This window comes from Giraffa tippelskirchi, chromosome 6 (assembly GCF_054371585.1).
Source record: "Giraffa tippelskirchi isolate mGirTip1 chromosome 6, T2T-mGirTip1v1.2.pri, whole genome shotgun sequence".
Taxonomy (NCBI): domain Eukaryota; kingdom Metazoa; phylum Chordata; class Mammalia; order Artiodactyla; family Giraffidae; genus Giraffa; species Giraffa tippelskirchi.
The window spans coordinates 153531297-153554496 of NC_137280.1; the positions used below are offsets into that span (position 1 = coordinate 153531297).

General features: G+C 40.8%; 1 protein-coding gene across 1 annotated transcript in view; it reads left to right on the forward strand.

The window, feature by feature from the left end:
* Nucleotides 1-7520, forward strand: part of LOC145511149 (uncharacterized) — a 115403-nt gene extending 107883 nt beyond the window's left edge. Inside the window, exon 7 of the mRNA XM_081503894.1 lies at nucleotides 3501-7520. The gene's annotated coding sequence lies outside the window, so the exon portion shown is untranslated. The remainder of the gene's footprint in view (nucleotides 1-3500) is intronic.
* Nucleotides 7521-23200: the final 15680 nt, after the last annotated feature.

Consider the following 23200-nt stretch of genomic DNA (forward strand, 5'->3'; position numbering starts at 1 on the left):
ACGTATCTACCACCCTAGAAAGTGTATTGCCCTCTTCCAGTCAAGTTTTACCCTGTAGACACCACCATTCTGATGTCTCCCTCCATTGCTTGGTTTAACTTGTTCTTGAGCTTCATATAAATGGAACCAAACAGGATGCACTGCCGGTGACTGCACTGTTCTTTTGAGTAGTGCACTGTTTCTGAGATACATCCAAGTTGTTGTGTTATTAGTAGTCATTCTTTGTTATTCTGTGTAGTATTGTGTTGTCTGAATATACTGCAATTTATTTTTCCTTTCTCTTATTGGACATTTGGGTTGCTTCCAGTTTGGAGCTATTGAATACAGCTACTATAAACATTGTGCAAGTCTTTTACAGATAAAACTTTTCATCTTTCCTGGGTAAATAACTAAGATTAGAAGTGCACAAGATAGGTATATATTTAATAAAAAATTGCCAGTTTCAGTTTCACCTATGGGCTTCCCAGGTGACACTAGTGGTAAAGAACCCGCTTGCCAATGCAGCAGATGTAAGAGACACAGACAGTGGTTCCATCCTTGGATCAGGAAGATCCTCTGGAGAAGGGCAGGGCAATCCACTCTAGTATTCTTGCCTGTAGAATCCCAAAAGACAGAGGAGTCTGGCAAGCTACAGTCTATAGTGTGACGAAGAGTTGGACATAACTGAAGCGACTTAGCATGCATGCACGACAGTTTCACAGTAGTTGCCCACATTTCATACCACCAATGGTTCAAGAGTTCTAGTTGTTCCTCATCCTGGCCACTCAGGTATACTCATTCTTTTTAACTTTAGCTTTTCTGGTGCGTGTGAAATGGTAAATTATTCTGATTTTAATTTGCACTTCTTTGATAATTAATGATGTTAATTAACTATATTATTATGTGCTTATTGGCCATTTGTATATTTTCTTTTATAAACTGACTTTGCAAGGCTTTGTTCATTTTTTTATTGGGTTGTCTCTTTTTTTTATTGATTTGACTTTAAAAGTTTTTCATATATTAAGATACAGATCTTCCTCAAATATATGCATGTAACAAACTATTTTCCCCATTGTGTAGAAAATTGCAAAGTCAATTTTTTGAAAGTAAAATTTTCCTGTGAGATAGCTGTAAGGTTTTAGTACCTGCCTCATGCTAATTACAGTACCTGATGGACTGCTTTTGTCTTTCAAGCAGGTTTCTTTTCAATTGGCAAGAAGAGAGATGTTGCAGGAAGAGTTTTCATTGCTTATGTCCTCCCAATTTTTCCCCTTATAGACACTCCTCTGAAGTTAAAATGGGAACATGTGACTCATACTGCAAAAATTTATTTTACCCTGTTTAAGGATCAGATTTATTTAATTAGAGGAAGTAAAAATGACTGGGCAAATTAAAACAACAAATCTAAAAACTGTTTTTTCCCCAGAAGGAACATTTAGAGAGATGTGGTAATTGTTTAAAAGTTTTCTTTTTAATTATAAAAGTAAACATACTTCATGTAGCATAAGTTGACAAATATTTTTAAAAACATGAAAACTGATTACTGAAAGTTAAAATAACCAGTTCATTTAAGAAGTAAATAAAACAATCCACAGATTTCTGAATTTCAGGATTAATCTCTATTTTGTTTTTGTTAGACAAACCATGCTATGTTTCTTTCTGAAAACAAATATGTTAACAATTTGGGAGATATCACTAGAATTGGCTCTTGACCACATAATCAAGTGACATCCTGTAAAAGGCCGAGAGAAGGACTTGGGCTTGTTAATTTCCAACATTAAATCTATTACATATATCTTCCTGTTTGAACTCTCACATAATTGAAGAGGACCAAATAATGATCTAAGGCTACATTAGGGGAAGGAAGCATGGATTTCAGCCAAATTTTATCCTCTTAAGTATGTATGAGCTATAGCTATGAAGCATTTTTCCCATTTGGACAGTAGTGACTGGGTGACTATTCAGATCTTCTTAACTTTTGGGCTTAATCCCTTCAGGGACAGGACACATCCAAGGGTGGGTTTCTAACCAGGTTGCTTATCTAGCTCTTTTGGTGTGTTCCTGTCCATTTGAGGAATCTAGCTTCCTCTTGATTCCTGGATCATTTTTTCTGTTATGGGCTGAGTTGTGTCCCTTCAAAATACCTGTGTTGAAATCCTAACTCCCCAATACCTCAGAGTTGACTGTATTTGGAAATAGAGCCTTTAAAAAGGTAATTAAGTTAAAATAAGGTCACTCAGGTGGGTCCTAATGCAATATGACTCATGTCCTTATAAGAAGAGAAAATTTGATCACAGACATATACAGAGAAGACCACGCGAAGATACAGGGGGAAGATGGTCATTTACAAGCCAAAGGGAGGGGCCGCAGAAGAGATCAACACGGCCAACACTCTGATCTTGAACTTCTAGCCTCCAGACTGTGAGACAATACATTTTTGCTGTCTAAGGCATCCAGTCTGTCGTGCTTTGTTATGAAAGTCCTAGTCAATCAATATAGCCTCTAATGGACCATTGGGGCTTCCCTGGTGGCTCATCAGTAAAAATCCGCCTGTAATACAGGAGACCCAGGTTTGATTCCTGGGTCAGGAAAATTGCCCAGAGAAGGGAATGACAACCCATTCTGGTATTCTTGCTTGGAAAATTCCATAGACAGAGGAGCCTGATAGGCTACAGTCCATGGGGTCGCAAAAAGTCAGACACAACTGAGCAACTAACATGAAATGGACCATCACTCCACCATTGTGAATATTGAGTTCTACCAGGTCAGGACAGACCCTGAGCTAAATGGCAGCCTACGTATTACTCAAAGGCTCAGAACATTTACATCATTCATTTCTCATTTTTATTCTTTTAGTATTTAAAAAAAATCAAAGTTGTAGTTTACTTGATGGTTTCAAAATATTACATAAATTTGACTTACTATGTATCTCCTAAATTCTACGTGATTTTCTACAAAATAGGCATTCATGTAAAAGATTCAAACAAATATGTTTTTGGACTTTTAGAGCTAGAGAAAATAATCTTTAGATGTTTAACCATGAAACTTTTTTTCTTGGGGGAAGTTACTGAACATTTCTATACTACAATTTCCTCTCTAAAATGCAGGAATGATAGTACCTACCTTTTGGAATTTTTGAGACTCAAATAAGATTTTTACTTAGAATAGCATAGGCACATGATGTTTATTAGAAAAAATGCTTTGGAATCTTATTGATTCTTAGAAGGTTAAGCAGTTCAGAAATAAATCTGCACAAACATACATGCATATACAAGTTTTGTTTTTTCTTAATATGCTTGTACTGATTTTGGGGGGTAGGGCTGCACCACACAGCTTGTGGGTTCTTAGTTTCTCAACCAGGTAGTGAACTTGGGCCCTTGGCAGTGAAAGTGTGGAGTTCTAACCACTGGACTGCCAGGGAATGACCTCTTGTACTGATTTAATACCAGGACAAAAGGAAAAAGTTTGAAGATGTGAATACCTATTCTGAGAAGTGCTGTTATCTTTCCTGTTCTTTTTAGCACTTCCAGTCGCTTGCCTTCAGGAGAGCATTGAAGGGTCTTCATAAAGACCAACAGGCCTTTCCTCTGCTCTCCTTCTGGAGTCCATCACTTCAGGACAAAGCTGGGACCACTTCTCAGGGCTGACTTTTGGATCCTCTGACTCTGCCTCCTGCCCAGTGTTTCCCAAATTCTCCCGTTTCAATAAATGGAATTGAGAGAAGTCGTCTTCCCAAAGGTCAGTAAAAAAATTTTTTTGATAGGTTAAGACGTCGATTCTTTAATATGGGATGCTTGTGAAAGATACAAAGGGGCAGGCAAGAGCGCTCTGCCCTGGGGTGAGAGAGGATGGTTATGTCTCAGATCTCGGGTGACTTCCCGTGATGGGCCGCCAAGTGAGGGCCCTCCGCCTCACGCAGGAAAGAATTTAAGAGTCAGCCATAGTAGAGTGAAAACAGGTTCACCGAGAGAGATACACAGTCTATAGGCAGAATGTGGTGCGTCCTGGAAAGTGAGGGGCCTTGAGAAAAACACACCCTCTACAGACAGAGTGTGGGCCATCTCAGAAGGTGAGAGCCCTGAAGGTCAGTAAAGACTTGGTTAGCTGTTGACACCTTAGAGTTTATTACTTAAATCAGGTAGTCACATTTCTCCTCCTGATGCCAAAGCTGAAACTGGAGGTGAAGTGGTGTTTGAATGGCAGTAATGAGGCAGGAAGGGCAGGCCAGAGCGGCAGGAGGATGCTGAAGAGTGCCAGAGGCTGCAGGAAGCAGACACAGCATGCTGGAAGGGGAGCACTTGGGGGGCAACAGGATAAATGTATGCTGTTTGCAGTATTGTTCAGGGCCCTTGGAACCTGCTGTTGCCTAAAGAGGACTGAGTTTCTCCACTCGGCTCCTCCCACCCTCGTGTCTTTCCCTTCTCCCTCCCGCCACCCATGTTATTTACTTCTGGGTGAAGGGCTGCCTGAGGCACAGCACTGCTGTAGATGAAAGTTACCCCCTCAAGCCTCATGTTTTATTATACAGCCCCCCACCTCTCTCTCAGCTTCCCTTCCTGCTGTGCCCGGGCCTAATATCCTCAGTCCAGAGCTTACTGTTCATTCCTGCCTGGCCTGGGTCAGGGCTCCACTGGGGCCCCACGTTCAGACTTGTGTTCCCTCCTCTGGAGACACTCAGTACATTCTCACCCCTTTTGCCTGCACAGTGTCACTTCCTTGGGGAGGCCTTGTCTGAGCCCCTGGATGAAATTAGGCTTCTCTAAGACATATTCCTGGTGGCATAACCTGTCCTTCCCTGAATCTGCCTCTGTTGGCAATGACACATTTATCTGCATGATTGGTGATTCACATCTATATCCTGTGTTAGATTGTAACCCCTAGAGGGAAGACACATTTGCTTTTCTTACCACTGTGTCCGCAGGCTGAGTACAATGTCTGGTGTGGACTAAATTCCTGATGAATGATTGTTCTGATGAATAAATGAAGGCCCCTTGGAGCATGCTTATGATTCCTCTGCTTGCCATCCAAGGAATGAAGCCATCCTCATCATCTAAGGAGGCCAGTATGTGGACATGAACTAGGATATTCAGAGAGTAGCCCAGGCATTTTCAGCATCTCCTAAAGCTCTGGCCCAGTTGACTCCTGTGCCTGTGGATCTTGGGAACATTCAATGTGCATGGATATAGCAGGAGGGTACAGTGGGCCTGCTTTTTTGTGAGGCATACTCTCAGTGTTTTTGGAGATTTATGGGTTTGTAAGTACCTCTAGAAGAACAGAAATTCATGACAGATTCTTTTCTCTGTGAACTCAAATGTTGCTTTCTTCCATGAGGGAGGACTGTAATTACATAAAACCTTTTTGGGGCTGATTTTGCAACTGTTGACAAGTGGTGAAAATTTGCATTTTCTCTGGATTTTTCATGGTGCTGGTGTTTTCATTACTTTATATGGTTATAGCTCAAAGCCTTTAATAGAATGACTTATTTCTCATTTTTGTGGTTAGTAAAAATAGAAAAGCCAAGCCTCACTTACTTTTGTAGTCTGTTGTGGAATTTTGATTATTTGTTTGAAATGAAGCTGGTTCTTTTCATAATCATGAAACAACTGCCAAACCTTGCTCCAGTGTATCATACGCCTGAGTTATAATGATGAGAGCTGCTTTCAGCTCTGTTACCTACAACATGTATGTCTACAAGTGTTAAAAACTACCAGTGTGAAACGTGGGTTTTGGAAATACTTGAAGTTATTTGAGGTGTTCTTTTTATTTGCTGAGACTGGAAGCTGGACTCTTCAGTGCTGAGTGAGAGTTTCTAGTGCTCTGTACTCCATGGTGGGGTTGTGGGCAGAGGAGATGGATGTAAAGGTGTGAACTGAATGATTCATAGTCTGCTTAGTTGATGTTCAGACAGCAAAAATGCAGTTACATAACTGAGAACCAGAGACCGTGCCTTCTGGTTGAAATGTATTTCATTACACTGAAGATTTGAGCTTCATGTTGACCTTAATAATTCATATTTGGCAGAGACCCTTTGGGTCAATGGGAGTGAACTGGGGAAGGGACTAGAGGACCAGTTCCAACTCTGCTACTTTCTATGTGATGTTAGCCAAGGTATTTAACCCCTGACATCTCACTTCCATCTGTTAAACGGAAAATTGTAATAGCTGCCCTAACCTACCTCATGGGGCTTGTGGTGATGACCAAATAAGACAAGGTAAGTCAACTGCAAAAAAGATTGTGTAAATGAGTGATATTATTTCACTATGTCCTATTCCTTTGTTTTTATTTTTATATATTATGTAATCCTATTTCCTCAACCTGTTCTGAAGTTTTAAAAAAATTAGCCATACTTATTATAGTTCAGTTACAGAGGCAGAGTACTAGATGTAATATAGGAGATTTATTGTTATAGTCGCTTAACTTTACACAATTATGGGGGCTGACTAAGCAGTAGTCCTGGTGTCTGATGCTGGAGCCCAAAGTCCATTGGACAGGCAGTTTAGAAGGGAAGATGGTTGTAAATTGGAGGAGAGCCAAGGACAAACTCAAAGCCATAAACACATAGTGGAACTCATGTCAGTTCTTGTCATCCCTGGCTGTGATGTGTATGCCATGTAGGAGAAGCTGGTGTCTCTCGTCATGGAGTTATATACATAGCATGCCCAGAAACTGGAAAAACTGAAAGAAGACCTAGGGGAAGGTAGGGAAACTGCGGGACCAGCTGCTGCCCCGAGCCATTGTGTTGAATCAGCAGATCAATGGTAACGCGCCTGAGCTACTAATATAGCTGCCTCTACATTTCTAAGGTGAAAAGCAATGTGACTGCTGCTTCACTTCTATACTCTGTATCTCATACAAATATGTATCTATGGCACATACTGATGTGAAACATACAGTCAGGGCTGGCAATATCATTTGTGGGGCTAGAGCTAAATGAAAATGTGGAGCCTCTTTTTCAGAATACAAGAGAACTGTTTTGCCTTTCTTCTGCAGTTTCATTCTGGACATGTCATGGTGTTTATTATTTGCTATTTACTGCTATGCTCCCCTATCTTATGGGATAATTGTATGGTAAATGCACACCTCACAGGGGCCTTGGGCTCTCTATACCATGACTCACCATCCCAGGACCATATCTCCAGCCCTCCCTGCCACATGCCAAGGATCCCATCAGGGCTGGAGAGTGACGACAGCCAATATGATGGGAAAGGAGAATCCTAGGGAGGTGGTAAGAGGTGGGATGTTGTGTGAGCCAAGTTTCCAAGCTTCCAGGACATTCACCAGCAGCCCAGTGGGCTTCACTTATAAAACACAAATTCAAAGATAAAATTAGTAAGAATTTCAACAGAGAGCATTGAACTCCAGTGTGGGGCCCCTTTTGAGAACAGATCCCTGTGCAGTTGTACTGTTTGCGTATCCATCAAGCCTTGCCCTACATATAGGAAAGAGAATTCTGGGGAATGTGGTTCAGCCTAGACAAGTTGACACATTACAAAGCCTTGCACACTAACTACTTCCTGCACTTTTTTTCAAAACCAAATACCGTAATGTATTGAAGCAAAAAAAAAAAAAGTTACCTACATAGCCTTGTTATTTTTCTAATAGTCTGGTAGACATAAGCACAATCCTTACCGTAGCATTGGCACTAGTGTTTCTCAACTTCTACTTCCACTCAGACCAACTTTTGATGTAACATTGTTGAAGACATACCATTACTCACCTGTGCCAGTCCTTTATAATTGAGAACTCTAAATATTACAGTTGGGTTCTACTGGATGATGGGGATATTTGTATAATTGAATTTTCCACCTTAACTATGTAGTCTTCGAGATTTCTCAGATGAGATGTTGCAAGATGCTCATTGAACATCTTATTGGGAGAGACAGTCCTCCATGCGCCTCTATCTCTTTACCTGTCTAGTGCAACGCCCTGAGTACTCTCTACCTGGGCCATTTCTCACAGTTACGTTTGCAGAGAAAGACCTTAAGAGATGAGGTCATGTCTCCAGGACAAAAAACAGGCTTTACTATAAAAGCATTGGATTCCCCAGACTTAGTGTTTGTGTTCATTTTCTAGGGCTGCCACAGACTGCATAGTTAAATAGCAGAATTGTATTTACTAATAGTCCTGGAGGGTAGAATTTCAAGATCAAGTTATTGTCAGGGTTGGACTCTTCTGAAGTCTCTCTCCTTGACTTGTAGATGGCCATTTTCTCTGTGTGTCTTCATGTGGTCTTCCATCTGCACCTATCTCTATTCAAATTTCCTCTTCTTGTAAGAACACCAGTTGTATTGGATTGGGGCCAGCCCCAGTGACCTCATTTTAACTTAATTATCTCTTTAAAGACCTTATCTCTAAATACAGCCAGAATGGAATGCTGAGGGGTTACAATTTCAACATATTCACTTGGAGGACCGTAATGCAGCAGTGTTCCCTTTCCTATAACACAACCCACACCCTCCATACCATCACTGCAGAACTTTGGGGTCAAGAACACAGCACAAATCATGCTGCTTGCTATAATACGAGTAATAAAGCCTTTTGTTTTCTACCCAGGGATCTTTTGTCTTCTACCAGCATCCAGGAAACAGTAACAGGCTAAACAGGCTTACTGTGAGACTGTAAGTGGGGTAACATAAAATTCCATGCTTGATAAACCTTGCTTATGATATTGAAGACAAACATCCTCAATAATTTCTCGCGATGGATCCAAATGTAATGATAGTGATTTTAATACCGGCCTGCTTAATGAGAAATTACCAATTGATTCTCTTATTTTCTTTGTTGTCGGGGTGAAATTTGTCCTTCAACCCTCCATTCCTTCACAAGGTATTTAAATCTTTCATTTTCTCTTCATGGAGCATGCATGTGTCAAGGACTCCTGTGCAGTGGTTTATCCCCAAGTGGTAGGGTTCACTGGGACCAGCTTCGATTCCACTTCACTCCCTGCTCTTGTGGCTGAAGAACCCCTTTTCTTACTGCTAACTTCAGTGAGAAAAGGATACCTGTGCTCTCCTGTTTACCTATCTGTTTTGTGACTGTATGTCCAAGGACATGTATGGCTGCTGCAGAATGGCATCTGGGCTGTGAACTAGAGGGATGAAGCTAGGCTTCACCAAGAAGTGTTCACCCTTCAGAGTTTAGGGGATGATGTAAAATTTCTTGCCAGGAAGGCTGGTAGAGAAGACATTCTAAGTTCACAATTTAATCTTTCCTCATGGCCCTATAATGGGCTGAATTCTTCCCTCCTTCTAAAGTCAATCCCCAATACTTCAGAATATGACTGTATTTGAAAATATGGTGTCTTTAAAGAGGTGGAATATTAAGAAAAATGAGGTTACTAATGAGATGGGCCCTAATAACCTTCACTGGAAAGAGAGAGAACATGCACATGAGAAAGAGGGTGAGGCTTTTACCAAAGATGAGTCTGCAAAGCAAAATTCCAAAGCATGTTAAGAAAGCTAACACCCGAACTAACAGCTTCCACAATAAAGAATTGAAAGAGAGATTCACTTAAGTGCTTTTGCTGCCTCAGGTGGAGTTTTTGCATAATAGTCTTCCAGTCACAATTTAAACCTTATAGTCTGATGGCAAGGTGACACTTCAGGGAGATTGCTTCTAGAGGGTCTCTATTAGCCATCAGCTGCCCACTCTTCCTGCAGAGGAAAGCATCTTGTAACAAAAGACCTTACTTACAACTTATAAATAGCTTGCCCTTCAGGATGTTACTGTAGACACATTTCGGTGAATGTAGACTTGACAGGAGAAAGCTTTTGACATTGATTCTTTGGTTTTACCCCCTGAACACTAATAAGATATACTAGATAATAGAAATAGACTTCACTAATCAGTGGAAATGCTGTATTGGTGTCAACTGCTTTGTCTGAACCAACTAATATACACAAACAAACGCAGCTTTGCCGGAGTCCTGCTCCAGCTGGGCCAGGGGTTCCTTCAGGATGGACGGTGTCGGCGATACGAATGAGAAGACACAGTGAGTCTTAGCATCTCCAAGTGTCTCCTGACTTTATTGTTTTCAAGACAGCTTTTATATTTTTAGTTGTACATAGAAACAAATGTAAAGTGTAAAGTCATGCCAAATCAAATCAATGGGTCAGCAGTTTTTGACCCTTATTGGAACCAGGACACTGTTTGTGTTTTTAGTTACAAAAAGTTTAAAGTTGTTTACATCATCTTCTGGCCTGGAGGCCTGCTAACATCTGGTGACTCTTTTATTGATAAGGGTTGATCAGCCAGGACACTTTTGCATCAGGCACAGAAAGTACCAGGGCTACATTTTTTTTTTAAAGAATACAGGCGCAGCAGATTATGACAAAGAAAGAATTCACAAACTCAGAGTTTCAAGGTAAAACCTGTTCTTCTGTAATCTATCTTATGCCTTGAGCCTAACAGAGAAGAATGTGGTCCCATAGAGTCATGGCATAGCAAGCTGAAAGCGCCAAGGTCAGTGCTTAGCAAAATCACCAGCTGAATTAATAATCGTCTTATTATTTGTATTAAAGCTAAACTTTTATTTATATAAATCTCTAACTATTATGTTTTTATTATATAGGCTAAATACGTTAAGAGCAAAAACATAGTGAGTAAATATAGACTAAGTAACAGTTTCATAAGGCAATATTTCTTATATTCCTTAATAAGCCTTTTTTTTCTACAAAGGGCTCTGTGCCCATTGGGGCTTTTTGTGTGGAAGCTCTCAATGCTGTTTTGTTGTTAAGGAGCAGTCAAGCACATTAGCTCCAAAGGCACAGGTACATTTATTAAACAAACCAATGTGCTAGCAAGAGGAATTTAGATTAGCATACTCTATATCCCAGATAATTTTATTAGAGTGCTACCGTTCAGGGGCCTTGTCGATTAAGGTTTCAGATTGATCTATTTTAGAAGAGAAGCAGGAAAAGCCTTTTGCCTAAGTCATAGAAAATAAGAAGAGGTTTATTATAGCCAACATCAGAAAGACAGATATCATCTTTAAGGTGAGCGCTGAGGCAGCCTTCTGAGAATCCCTGAAGCCTGAGAAGCTCTGCTCAATCAGTCCTTTTCCTCATGACTCTGTCATGGGTGGGATCTCGTGGGCTGGCTCCCAGCACAGCTTCCCATGGCTACCCAATTTATTGTGCAGCTAAGGTGGGGGTGGTAGGAGTGTTGTGTATGCTGTTGGATTTTAAATGATTGTGAGGCCTCTGAGTTCTTTCAGTGTTCATAAAACTGATTTAAAGTGGGATGCAGTTTCCACCTCAGTAAAGAGCTGGTTGTTGAATGTCTACATCCCTGTGCCTGTTTTAATGCTACCCATCTGTTTGTTGAGTCTCAGAAGGAAGACATTTGGCCTGTATCCCAACTTGTCAATCCATTGCCATCATTATTTCATGTTCCTAGAAGGTACATACACCAAATACTTTCTAGATGCATTTTCTAAATAGTGAGTTAAAAGTTTGTCCCAGGACAACATTATGATCTGCTGTGCTTGTGTCCTAGGCAGGACCCTATGTAGGATAAGAGGATTCTTTTTGCCTCCCTAGACTAAGGTCTTGCCTAGGTCCATCTCTTCTAGGTTCACCCTCTCTCTTAGCTCTCTGGACACCATCATTCTCACTGAAAGGAGCTATTTCTAGAAAGTGAGTTCAAATTGAGAATTTTCCCAAAAGGTCTTGAATGGAGCTGGATTAAGTGGCCTCAGCTCAGTTCAGTCACTCAGTTGTGTCCAACTCTTTGTGACCCCATGGACGGCAGCACACCAGGCTTCCAAGTCCATCATCAACTCATAGAGCTTGCTCAAACTCATGTCCATCAAGTCGGTGATGCCATCCAACCATCTCATCCTCTGTCGTCGCCTTCTCCTCCTGCCTTCCATCTTGCCCAGCATCAGGGTCTTTTCCAATGAGTCAGTTCACAACAGGTGGCCAAAGTATTGGAGCTTCAGCACCAGTCCTTCCAAAGAATATTCAGGACTGATTTCCTTTAGGATTTACTGGTTTGATCTCCTTGCAGTCCAAGGGACTCTCAAGAGTCTTGTCCAACACCACAGTTCAAAAGCATCAATTCTTTGGTGCTCAGCTTTCTTTATGGTCCAGCTTTCACATCCATACATGACTACTGGAAAAACCATAGCTTTGACTATATAGACCTTTGTTGGCAAAGTAATGTCTATGCTTTTTAATATGATGTCTAATTTTGTCATTGCTTTTCTTCCAAGGAGTAAGTGACCTACTCTACAATAATAAAGTTTCCAATGGAAAATTGACATCAAAAATTTTTCCCTTGGGATATAGAAAAGTGTCATCTAAAAATTTACAAACATGTATGCCTTTTAGAGTAGCGATTATAAGAGCCTGACCTTTTGCTTTGGGCAAAACAACTTGAGTTAGCCCTTTTACTCTGGCAATTGTAAGGCAATTTTTTTTTTTTCTTTTCTGATTTTGGAGAAAAAACTTGAATGCTGCAACCATTAAATGTTTTGTTTAGTAACTGACAAAATTTTTCCTCTGTAAAATTAGATATGTTTCCCCCCTATGTTTAGAATTAGACTACCCTATGATTAAAATTATAATTTGTTATAATTTGTATTTTAGGGAGAGGGGTGTTTGTGTGTGTGTGTGTGTGTGACTTAGTGTTTCCTTATATGTGTGTTTTTCAACCCCTTGCTTGTAGGAAATCAAAAGTAGAAACCTGACTATGACAAAGGTGGTGTGCATGCTTGATCTTCTTGCCTCTTATTGGAGGCAAGATCAAGAGCTTGACTAAGTAGGCTAAATTGCTGGTGTCCCACACATGATCTTATCTCATTTTTATTAAGCCATACTTTGAAAAATGTGTTCTCTAACTGATTCTTTTTGAGTTGGATGGTATACAATCTCAAGGGAATGGTTACTCCCAAAGTGAAACATCCTCGAAAAAGGATATTTCTGGAATAAAAATTAAACATCTTTGAACTGAGGAGAAAAGGATGCTATTTTTTTTCGAGGGCCAGTGGTTTGTTGGACCCCAACCTTGAAGTATGAACGTTGATATGTGTGGAGACATGGCAGGAGCCAAACTGGAAGCTGGCTGGATAAGAGCCTCTGAGGTCAATTTGGGGCTATTGTTTCTTGGAGTAGCTAATTTTAGCAATATTTATAAGTTGTTCTCGGTTACATTTCTGTTATCTTCTAACCATCAGTAAAGACGTTGAAAGTTACAGACTGATTTCTGAGGACCAAGGAGTTCTGGTCCCTGTTTCAGAGGACTAATACACAGAAGAGGATTGTCCCCTCCCCGAGACTAGAATGGGACTTCTGGCTGCAGGCACCAGTGAAAGACTGCTAAATCCAGCAGAGGAGCCTTCCTTGAGGGTGTGGTTAGAAAAGGCAGTGCATGGCAGGGCAACAAAGAAGCTCCAGTGCAGAAATCTGGGGACTTTTGCTGGGGTGGAAATTGGTGAGCATTTTTGGAAATTGCTAAGTAGGTCTAGGCCTAGATTCCAGGAACTGGGATCATGGGACCTATGTCATAGTGATTTGGGAATAAAAAAGAAGTGTAATCTCATGTCCTAGTCATGAATTGGTGACTGAATGTGAGGTTACATCTCCCCTCAGTTTGGACTCTCTTTCTGAACTTCTTGGGTCTTTTGACGTATGAGGGACTCTCCTGGGGGGGAGACCTAGCCCTTCTGCTTGCTCCATCTACAGAGAAAGAAGGAAAGAGATCTTGAAAGGGAAGGGATTCACAACAGTGAAGAGGAGAATAGAAGCTTGTTTTCCTTCGCCCTTCATCCTCTAGCTCTGCTGAGCTGCCATATATTGAGGGTTCCAGTGAGTCCCAGACCCACTTCTGAGTTCTTTCTCTATGGGTGTCATAAGTTGGCTACTGTCAGACCTCATGGTTATTGCCATCCTAATCTCTGCCCTCTGCCTCTTCAGTCCCTCACCCACTTCTGCCTTCACACACTACTTTTTCCCAGCCAGGGCTGTGCACCCATCAGGCTAGATGGGCACAGTGTCAAAGATGTGGGAATTTTCACAGGCTTCTAAGGAAGATTAAGTTCCCCCTAAATCTTACTGCCTACAAAATACAAACACTTTCAAAATAAAAATTAATAGATCTTGAGTTAAAAGTTTGAGACCTCACAGTTACAGACAAATTACTTTTCATGTGAAGCATGGCCATATTCTAAAACATTTGTGTCATGTGGGGTGGGTGCAGCTTCCAAAGCTGAGAATTCCTGGGTCCCATTGGGATCTTCAAATAGAAACTGTTCTCACCGCCTCTTCCACACCAGCCCCTGCCTCAAATCTTTTTCAAATTATCCTGTTACCCACCCAGATGTCCTCAGCTAGAGCTAATATCTAGGATATCATCCAGCAGAAAAAAAGTATAATAAAAGCCCAATGAAGAAAGAAATGCATTTCCTTCCCAAGGCCAAAGTCCCTGGTACTTAGACCACTGTACTACTGGATGCTGATTTGGAGAACTTGCCATCTGGCTTAGGGTGATGCAGGTGTTCTGTTGAAAGGAAAGTAACTCAGGCTTGAGAGAGAAGTGAGATTCTGCTGGTTAATTTCTTTTCATCCATTCCCCAATGAGCAGGCTGCTTTTTTCAACCTGCATCTACACTTTCCATCCATCCAGAGTTGGGGTCATCTGGGATTTGGAACAACTGGTTGCCATTTTGTTTGGTCCTTGCCTGATGCCAAGAAGGCACTTTTCTCTTTCATTTTTTGATCATGGAAAGACTGATATTAAATATGTCATTGGAGGAGTTTCCCAATTGGAAATAATAAACATTTATCATCGGTTCTTTAGACTTAAGGTCACTGCTTTGATGTATGTAGTATACTGTACAGATCGAGCCTGGAAATCTGTACTTCACAATCAGTGTGTCATTCTACCCAGCTCCCTGGTTCAAGAAGCAGAAGGCCTCCTCTTTCTATCACCATAGCTTTCACGTACTTGAAGGAGTTGAGTCTGTAGGCTGGAGGATGCAAGGTGTGAAATAGGAACCACACGCCAGGCTTGGCAGGGTGGCAGCTCTCAGCAGTGGAGTGTTAAGGCCAATAAGCTATTCTGAAGCACAAGAACTATTGGAAATTGAAAAATACATCCGGCACTATGTCAGCACCATCACTTCAAGTCTAGTGTGCTGATGGAAAGATACCATCATGGTCTCTCTGGATGGCTTGGCTCCAGCCATGGCCTAGTTTTATTGCTCATCTCTGTTAGGGGATCATAGTTTGATAGCTGTTGTCATAATGCCCAAAGAACATTGGATTGGGACCTCAGGAGACCTGGATCATGGCCATTAATTAGCTGAAGGATTTTGGCCAAATCCCTTAATTTTTCTGTGTATAAATTTCTCATCTATAAAAATGAGCATGTAATAGTGCATATCTCACAGAGTTGTGTGAGAGTAAAATGGGGTAAAATATGTGAGGAAATTTGAAAATACATGTAACGACTTCCCAGGTGAGAGAGCTGAGATCAAATAGAAAAATAGCAAGTTAAGAGCTCAGAGACTGGGATTCTAGTTTGAGCTTTGCCATTTACTGACTGTAGTCTAGCTGAGGCTCTGGTATCTCAAGAGTGCATAATAATCATTATATTTCATAAATGTGAGTGAGATATTCTTTGGGGTTATCAACCACATAGTCCTGTACAAATATGAATCAAAATAGTGATTGATTTGGTGCCTTGCTACTCTCAAGCTGAGTAGCTGGCTAATTTTTATTTAATTAGCAATTTTGGTTGTTATAGTCCTGAAAAGTGTTAGATTTATTGGACATAAGATTCTCAAGGCTTGACTCTAGCATTCCTCATCCACAATGAGCAGAGGTGAGGGCCTGAGAAGTGCTCCTGGAAGCCCTTTTGCTGCTTGGCTCTCTGGACCACTTTTTGGTGGGCAGCACATTCTAACATTGCCCCTTTCAACAGCTTGCGCAACTGGAGGTTTGAAGGTGGGTTCTGAGAACACTGCCTAGTTGACATTCAGGAGGGATACAATGCTTGGCATCAGCTCCTTGATTTGAGGAGCTTCTGCCAGAGCCATTGGCCAAAGTCCCCCTGGACCTTGCTTGCTCTCTGGCTGGACACTGAGTAGAGAATCAGATTCAAAATATCTGGACAAACGTCAGAGCAGAGCAGACTTGTGGCTGCCAGGCGGGAAGGAGCCATATATTTTGATGAACTTTGTGGAATGCTTGTCTTGGGAATTCTGTCTATGCCTTGGGAGGCTCTGCTGCATAAGGAGCGAAGCTTCAGGCAGGTTCTTCCTGGTGCTTTGCTTTTTGCCCTTTCTCCTCTGGTTCATCAGAGGTTTCACAACTGATATCAACAGTGGACAGGGAGGAAACCTCAAGATTGCTGCTCCTGCTATTTTTCCTTTCACCTGGCGGTGGTGCTTTGGGATTTGAAGCATGCTGAATTCCAGTTCTTGTGTTAGGGCTGCAAACAGTTAACCTTGCTCTCTGAGAGGCAAACTGCCAGCTCCATTTTTCATCTGTTTACCTCTACAGTATCCCTGTAGAGGGGAGCTGCAGCCAGCTGGGTGAAAAAATCCAACCATTGTTTCTCTGCATGTTAAAATCTGAGAAGCCCCTGCAGTTTCAGGCAGGATGTCCTCATTGCAGGATCTCAGAACAACTGTTAATAAACCAGTGGTCATGTGAACTGTCATGGGCTATGCCCAAGTTAGAGAAAGTCAGAAACACATGAACAGAAAGACACTTCCCAAAGATAGATGGGGATAGAATATATTCATGTGACTTTGGGCAGCAAAGGAATGAGTGCAGGTTCTCTTGTTCTCATATCTAACTGGAGGCTGGAATAAAAAATATCAGAATGATTGAGAGTGGATTGACTTTTGTACTTACACACTATACTACAAGTGCAGCCAAAATGAGTACTGTTTATACAAAACCAATCAGTTGCCTGTAGCTGATTTTGTTTCTGGTATGACTTGCTTTCCAATCAACCAAGTAAATATTTTGAATAATAAATGAAGAAGCACGACAAAGAAACAAAAAGTAAGGGGTAGAAAGACCAGAACCAGGAGCTGAAAAATTCATGTTTTTATTGCAAATCCGCAAAGGGACTCCAGGCAGTTACACCAGGATAGATTTTCCTTCCTCCTCACATCATGCGTGTTCCTTTCCAATACATTTGGATGTGATTCTATAAAAGACATTTATTCATTCTTTTCTCGTAAAGGGGAAAGTTGGTCCTTGCTCTTTTTGCTTTCCTGAACTAGAGTCACTGCCGTGTGCTTAGTCACTCAGTCATGTCTGACTCTTTGCAACCCCATGGACTGTGGCTTGCCAGGCTCCTCTGTCCCTGAGGTTCTCCAGGCAAGAATAATGGAGTGGGTTGCCATGCCATCTTCCAGGAGATCTTCCCAACCCAGGGATCGAACTCAGGTCTCCCACATTACAGGCAGATTCTTTACCATCTGAGCCACCAGGAAAGCCCCAGAGCCACTGCAGAAGGAACTTAAGTTAGAGGCTACATGACATATTGCCTCAGTCAGTAGATTGTGTGTGCCATGGGGAGCTGCAGTCATAGGCCCTGAGGTATTGTAGGGAGAAAAGGATTCCCTCCATTCCTATAGGAAGGCTGTTTTGTTCTTGGACTAGGGGTTGATAGTGGCAAGGGGTTTAGATATTGAAAGTGAAAGTGTTAGTTGCTCAGGCAGATTCTTTACCATCTGAGCCACAAGGGAAGCCCTTAGATATTGAAGGCTGTCTGCAAACATTATGTCATGTCCCTGTCTTCTTGGTGGACCATGTTCCTTCTTGGCAGGCTGTAAATCAGAATGAGAGTTGGAACCCATGGAGCTGTGACTCAGAGAGCCCCTTAGTGCTCTGCTGACAAGAAATAGAAGCACAGAAAGTAGACCAGAACCAGGGCCAAGTCCCCAGTTCTTCCTGCAAAAGATAGAAAAATGAAAGAGCCATTTCTTCTCATTGGATGACTCAAATGTGATGATGAAGGCAGGGAAGTTCCAGGCACTGCTGTTGGCAATGGGGCACTCTGTTGATTTCTTCAGGGCAGAGCTGTTATCCTGCAAATGGACACAGTGGTCACTTCCTCCTTTTCAGTCAGTTGCAGAGGGTAGTGCCAAGAAATGGAACACAGAGACCATAAAGAGCAGGAGAAGGAGATACCTTGGTATACAACACTCACCCTAATTTTGTGTAAAAGAACAGTGGTGTGATAGGAGGTTCAGTCCTCAACTTTCAAAGGACTATAGAATTCCACTCATTCCCGAGTAACTGGAGCGAGTATCTTAGTGGGGAGTGAGACTCATCAAACTATCATTGTCATCAAATCACAGCCAATCTGTGCTTAAGTAGCTCTCCTTGGGACTTCCCTGGTGATCTAGTGCTTGAGAATCTGCCTTTCAATGCAGGGGACGTGGGTTCGATCTCTTGTTGGGGAACTAAGACCTGCACAGGGTATGGAGCAGCTAAGCCTGTGCACCACGACTGCAGAACCTACGTGCTCCAGAACCCGTGCACTTAGCATTGAAGAGCCAGCGTGCTGCAACTAAGATGTGACACAGTCGGAAATAAAGAACTTAATTTTTTTAAAAATGTAGCTCTCCATGATTGTTGAGTGACAAATACTGTCCTGTTTTTTATATACTATTCATATATACTATTTCACTTTTGATAAATGTAGAAAGTGAGGCATATAGAGTTTAAGGCCCAAGTTATTGTACAGCTCATTTTTTGCAGGTAAAATGTGACCCCATAACCACCTGACGGCCAGGCTGTGCTTTTAGTCACATGTCCTCCTACCTCTGAAGTCGGGTTGTGCAATCTTAATTGAAGGGAGGAACCAAGAAGCTTCCTTTGTAATAGACCTGGGCCTGTCTCAAACTGCTACTATTACGTTTTCTGTTAAGAAGTACTGAAGCAGAGTCTCTCTGGGTGGAGGCTACTTTCCATAAATGAGTTATGTGTCTCATGGGACCATCTTGAGATGCTGTTGAAGGAAGGTGGGACCTATCTTGGTGTCTAGCTTCCTGCCAGGGAGGAAGTGAGAGACTGGGGAGATGGGAGATCTCTTTGTGTCCCTGGTTTCTAACTCCTGCCTCCAAACTCTATAAAAAGGAAACTTTGCTTTTGCTCACAGTCAGTGGACTCTTGCCTTATGGTGACTCTCAGGCCAATATAGGTGGAGCTGCGTGGTTTCCATCTTAAACTTTTTGGTTCTAAAGATGTCTGTATTCATTCTTTCTGTGACTGGACTAATCACTTTCCCTGAGGACTCTCAAAGCTAGTATGTTGCAAGCCCTATTACTAGCTGTGTGCCACCATGGCATCTAAGTGAATCTTACTGCTTTATACAGTCTGAGGCTGTTTCATCGTGCACGCACATTGAGAATTGTTATGTCTCCCTAGTGTGCTGTTTCTTTCCTCCTAATGTAATAACCATCTTTATCCTTAATGATTTTTTTTGCCTTAAGCTACATTTAGTTTGATAGTAACATAGTTTACTACTTTTTTCGATTTGTATTTTTCTAATATATATTTTTTCATCGTCTTTTTGTTCAGATGTTTTAAATGTATTCTAGAGTATAGTGTTCACTTTTGCTCTTTTTATTCAATCAAGCAATCCTTTTTCATGGGCCAAATTTAGCCCAATTATTACTGGTATATTTTTATTTATTTCTATTCTTTTTGCTTTTTTCTCTTTTTCCTGCCTTTACTGTGTTTTTTTCCTTTCTGCTTTCCTTTATATTGATGGATTTTTCTCGATTACCTCTCTTTGTTTAAAGTAATATATTCTAGTCCTAATCTTTGTAATGTTTACCTTAAAAAAACCTAACATGCATTCATACCAGAAAATCAAGTTGCTCACTGTATCTATATTTCTTGTGAATATTGCATCAACTGTATAACAATTTACCTTCAATCAAGACCCTGTTTATTATAAGTTATTGTTGTCTGATAGTTTAGTGCCACTTAGTGTTAATCTTTATGTTACTTACAACTGTATTAGTTAGGGTTCTCCAGAGAAACCAAGCAAAGAGGATGTTTGTGTGTGTGTGTGTGTGTATCCTGTGAAATAACAGAAAAGAAAATATATTGATCTCTGCCCCCAGATCCTGGTACAGAACTCCTAAAACCCTTGGAAATTCTAAAGAGATAAGAGTACTAGGAGGACCTTTTGTTCTAAGATTTGGTCTTTGACTCTGGTTTCTGACACTGAAACTCCAAACCCTTTGGAATTTCTGGGAGGTAGAAATGTCTTTTGTTCTAATGAGGTGACTCTTGGTGGCTCCTTGATGGGGGCTGGTCATCGTATATACCAATCCATGCTTAGAAGCTTAGAATTTTCTGCCACACACCTCCATTCTCCAGAGAGGGGAAGGGGGCTGGAAATGGAGTTAATGATCAATCATGCCTACATGATGATGCTTCCATAAAGATCCCAATGTGTGAGGTTCGGAGAGCTTCTGGGTCACTGAAGATGTGGAGGTGCTGGGAGAGCAGCATGCTCAGAGAGAGCATGAGTGCTCCGGTGCTTCCAACACACCTTGCCCAGTGCATCTCCTCCATCTGGATGTTCAGCTTTGTTCTTTATCATATCCTTATATAATAAACTTACAAACGGTAAGTAGACTGTTTTCCTGACTTGTGTGAGCCACTATAGCAAATTAATTGAACCTAAGGAGACTAGAAATCTCTGATTTATAGCTGATTGGTCAGAAGCACAAGTAACAACCTAGACTTGTGACTGGCACACACACTTATATCCTATTGGTTCTGTTTCTCTTGAGAACCCTGACTAATACAATAAAAAGTAATATAAAACTTTAATACACGGGGGAGGGAGATAGATAGGGGGAGGGAAAGAGAAAAAATTTATCTAAAAAAATTGACTCACATGATTGCATAGCTGGTAGGTATGAAGTCTGCAGGGTAGGCTGGCAGGCTGGAGACTGACGGAAGGATTACATTTCAAATCCAAAGGTGATCTGCTGGCAGAATTCCCACTTCTTCAGGGGAGGTCAGTTTTTTTTTTAGGGCCTTCAACTGTTGGGATGAGGCTTAGCCACATTGTGGAGGACAATTTGCTTTACTCAAAGTCTACTGACTTGAGTTAACCCATTCAAAAAATATTTTCACAGAAATATCTGTAAAGTTTCACTAAGTACCAGCCAAACTGATGAATAAAATTAACCATCACAATTACCTGCATTAGTTCTTAGTTATCATTATTTTGTATAGCCAGGGATTTATTTAGATTTACCTATGTGTTTACCATTTTTTTCCCTGTGTCTAATTTGCTGTTATTCTACTCAAAGGACTGAGAGAAAGTAACTATTAGTTTCACAGTTTTATGCCCGGATAATTTATTATTTGAGAGTTAAAGATAGTATCTTCATAGGGACGTTTTATTTAACAATGGTTTGAAATCACAAGGCAATCCAAAGATTGCATTTCTTATCAATTCTGAAAGATTCTAAAACATTTTCAGATGTTATTTCAAATATTGTCTCTCCATGAATTCTCTTTCTGACGTGACTACTGATTATGTTGAGCATTCTCATTCTTTCTTTCATTATTTTTAATCTCCCTTTTGTATTTTCTGTCTCTTTATCTCTCTGTGTTGCATTTGAGATTGACTCCTTACACCTAATTGTAGTTCACGAGTTCTTTCTTTAGATGTAATTAATTTGCAGTTTGAACCAACAATTGGACTTTTAATTTCAGTGCCTTTATTTTTAATTTCTAGAAGTGCTATTTTTTTCCTTCAAATCTACCCATTCTTTTTAGATATTGTTTTGTACATTTTTCTTGTTTTTAATTTTCTCTTATGTCATTATTCTTAAACACTAATTCTATAGTTTCTTTCTAATCGTTCTAAGATCTAGAGTTCTTAGAGTTTAATACTACTGTTGTATCTGCTTCTCTCGTTCATTTGAATTGTTTCTTGGATGTTTTGTAATTTTCAGTTGTAAGAAGTCTTAAGCAGGGCTTTGCCTGAAGGCTTTTGTCTGGCATGTGTTGGACGTATATCCTTTAGGAGTGATTCTGCCTATGCCAGTTACCCCAGGTATCATTCACTTTAGATCTGTTTCTTTCTTTTTTATTTATATAATAGTTTGCACCTGCAAATTGGGAGTGTAGGACTAGCATATGCAAACTTTGGGTCTGATTCTATGTTATTTCTCACTTAGTGGATTTTGGACCAAGTAGGAAGTATAAGTTTGAACCAGAAACCCAAATGTGGCATACCTACTGTTACACATTTTCAGGGAAGACTTTATCTCACCCACCCAGGTCCCAGGTCCAAATAGGCAAGCTTACTTGTTATTTCCCTAGACTAGTGGAGGAATTTTTTCTAAAATACCCTTGCAATGTAGGTGTAGATCTTTTTTAAAAAAAAATTATTTACCTATTTTTTACTTTACAATATTGTATTAGTTTTGCCATACATTGACATGAATCCACCGTGGGTGTACATGTGTTTCCCTTCCAGAACCCCCCACCCACCTCCCTCCCCATCCCATCCCTCTGGGTCATCCCGGTGCACCAGCCCCGAGGACCCTGTATCATGCATCGAACCTGGACTGGCGATTCGTTTCACATATGTTAATTTACATGCTTCAATGCCATTCTCCCATATCATCTCACCCTCGCCCTCTCCCATAGAGTCCAAAATACAGTTCTATACATTTGTGTCTCTTTTGCTGTGTAAGTGTAGATCTTTAAAGATCCCAACTTTATGTGAAGATCTTCATTTCGTCTCCTGCCTCTCCCACATATATGTTAGAACTTAAGCACTTTAGGTTCCTGAGGCTGGCAAAACTTCCAATGATTCCTACTCTACTTTTCTCTTTCTTCTCCTTCACTTTTGGCCCTTAAAATTTTCTCTTACATTTGCATGAAATTTTTATGCATTTAAAGGTGTGTGTGTGTTTGAAAGCAGAAGGAATCTATGGGTATTTAGTTTAATGATATGGCTAGAAACAAAATTATAAATTATTTTGTAAAGCTACTACTAAAGCTACTTTCTATTGGCCAATAGAGCAAAACTATGCCCCTGCTATTGAAATTTACCTGTCTTTTTGTATTCTTTCCACAAAGCTGTGTATCTGTGTGTCTGTCTCTCTTCCTCTCTCTTTCTCCTGTTCGTTTCAGTGAGTTATTTTCTCCAATAACTGGCTGACTTTCTTTCTCATCTTGTCAAGTCCATTTATTATTTTTCCATCTCTGGA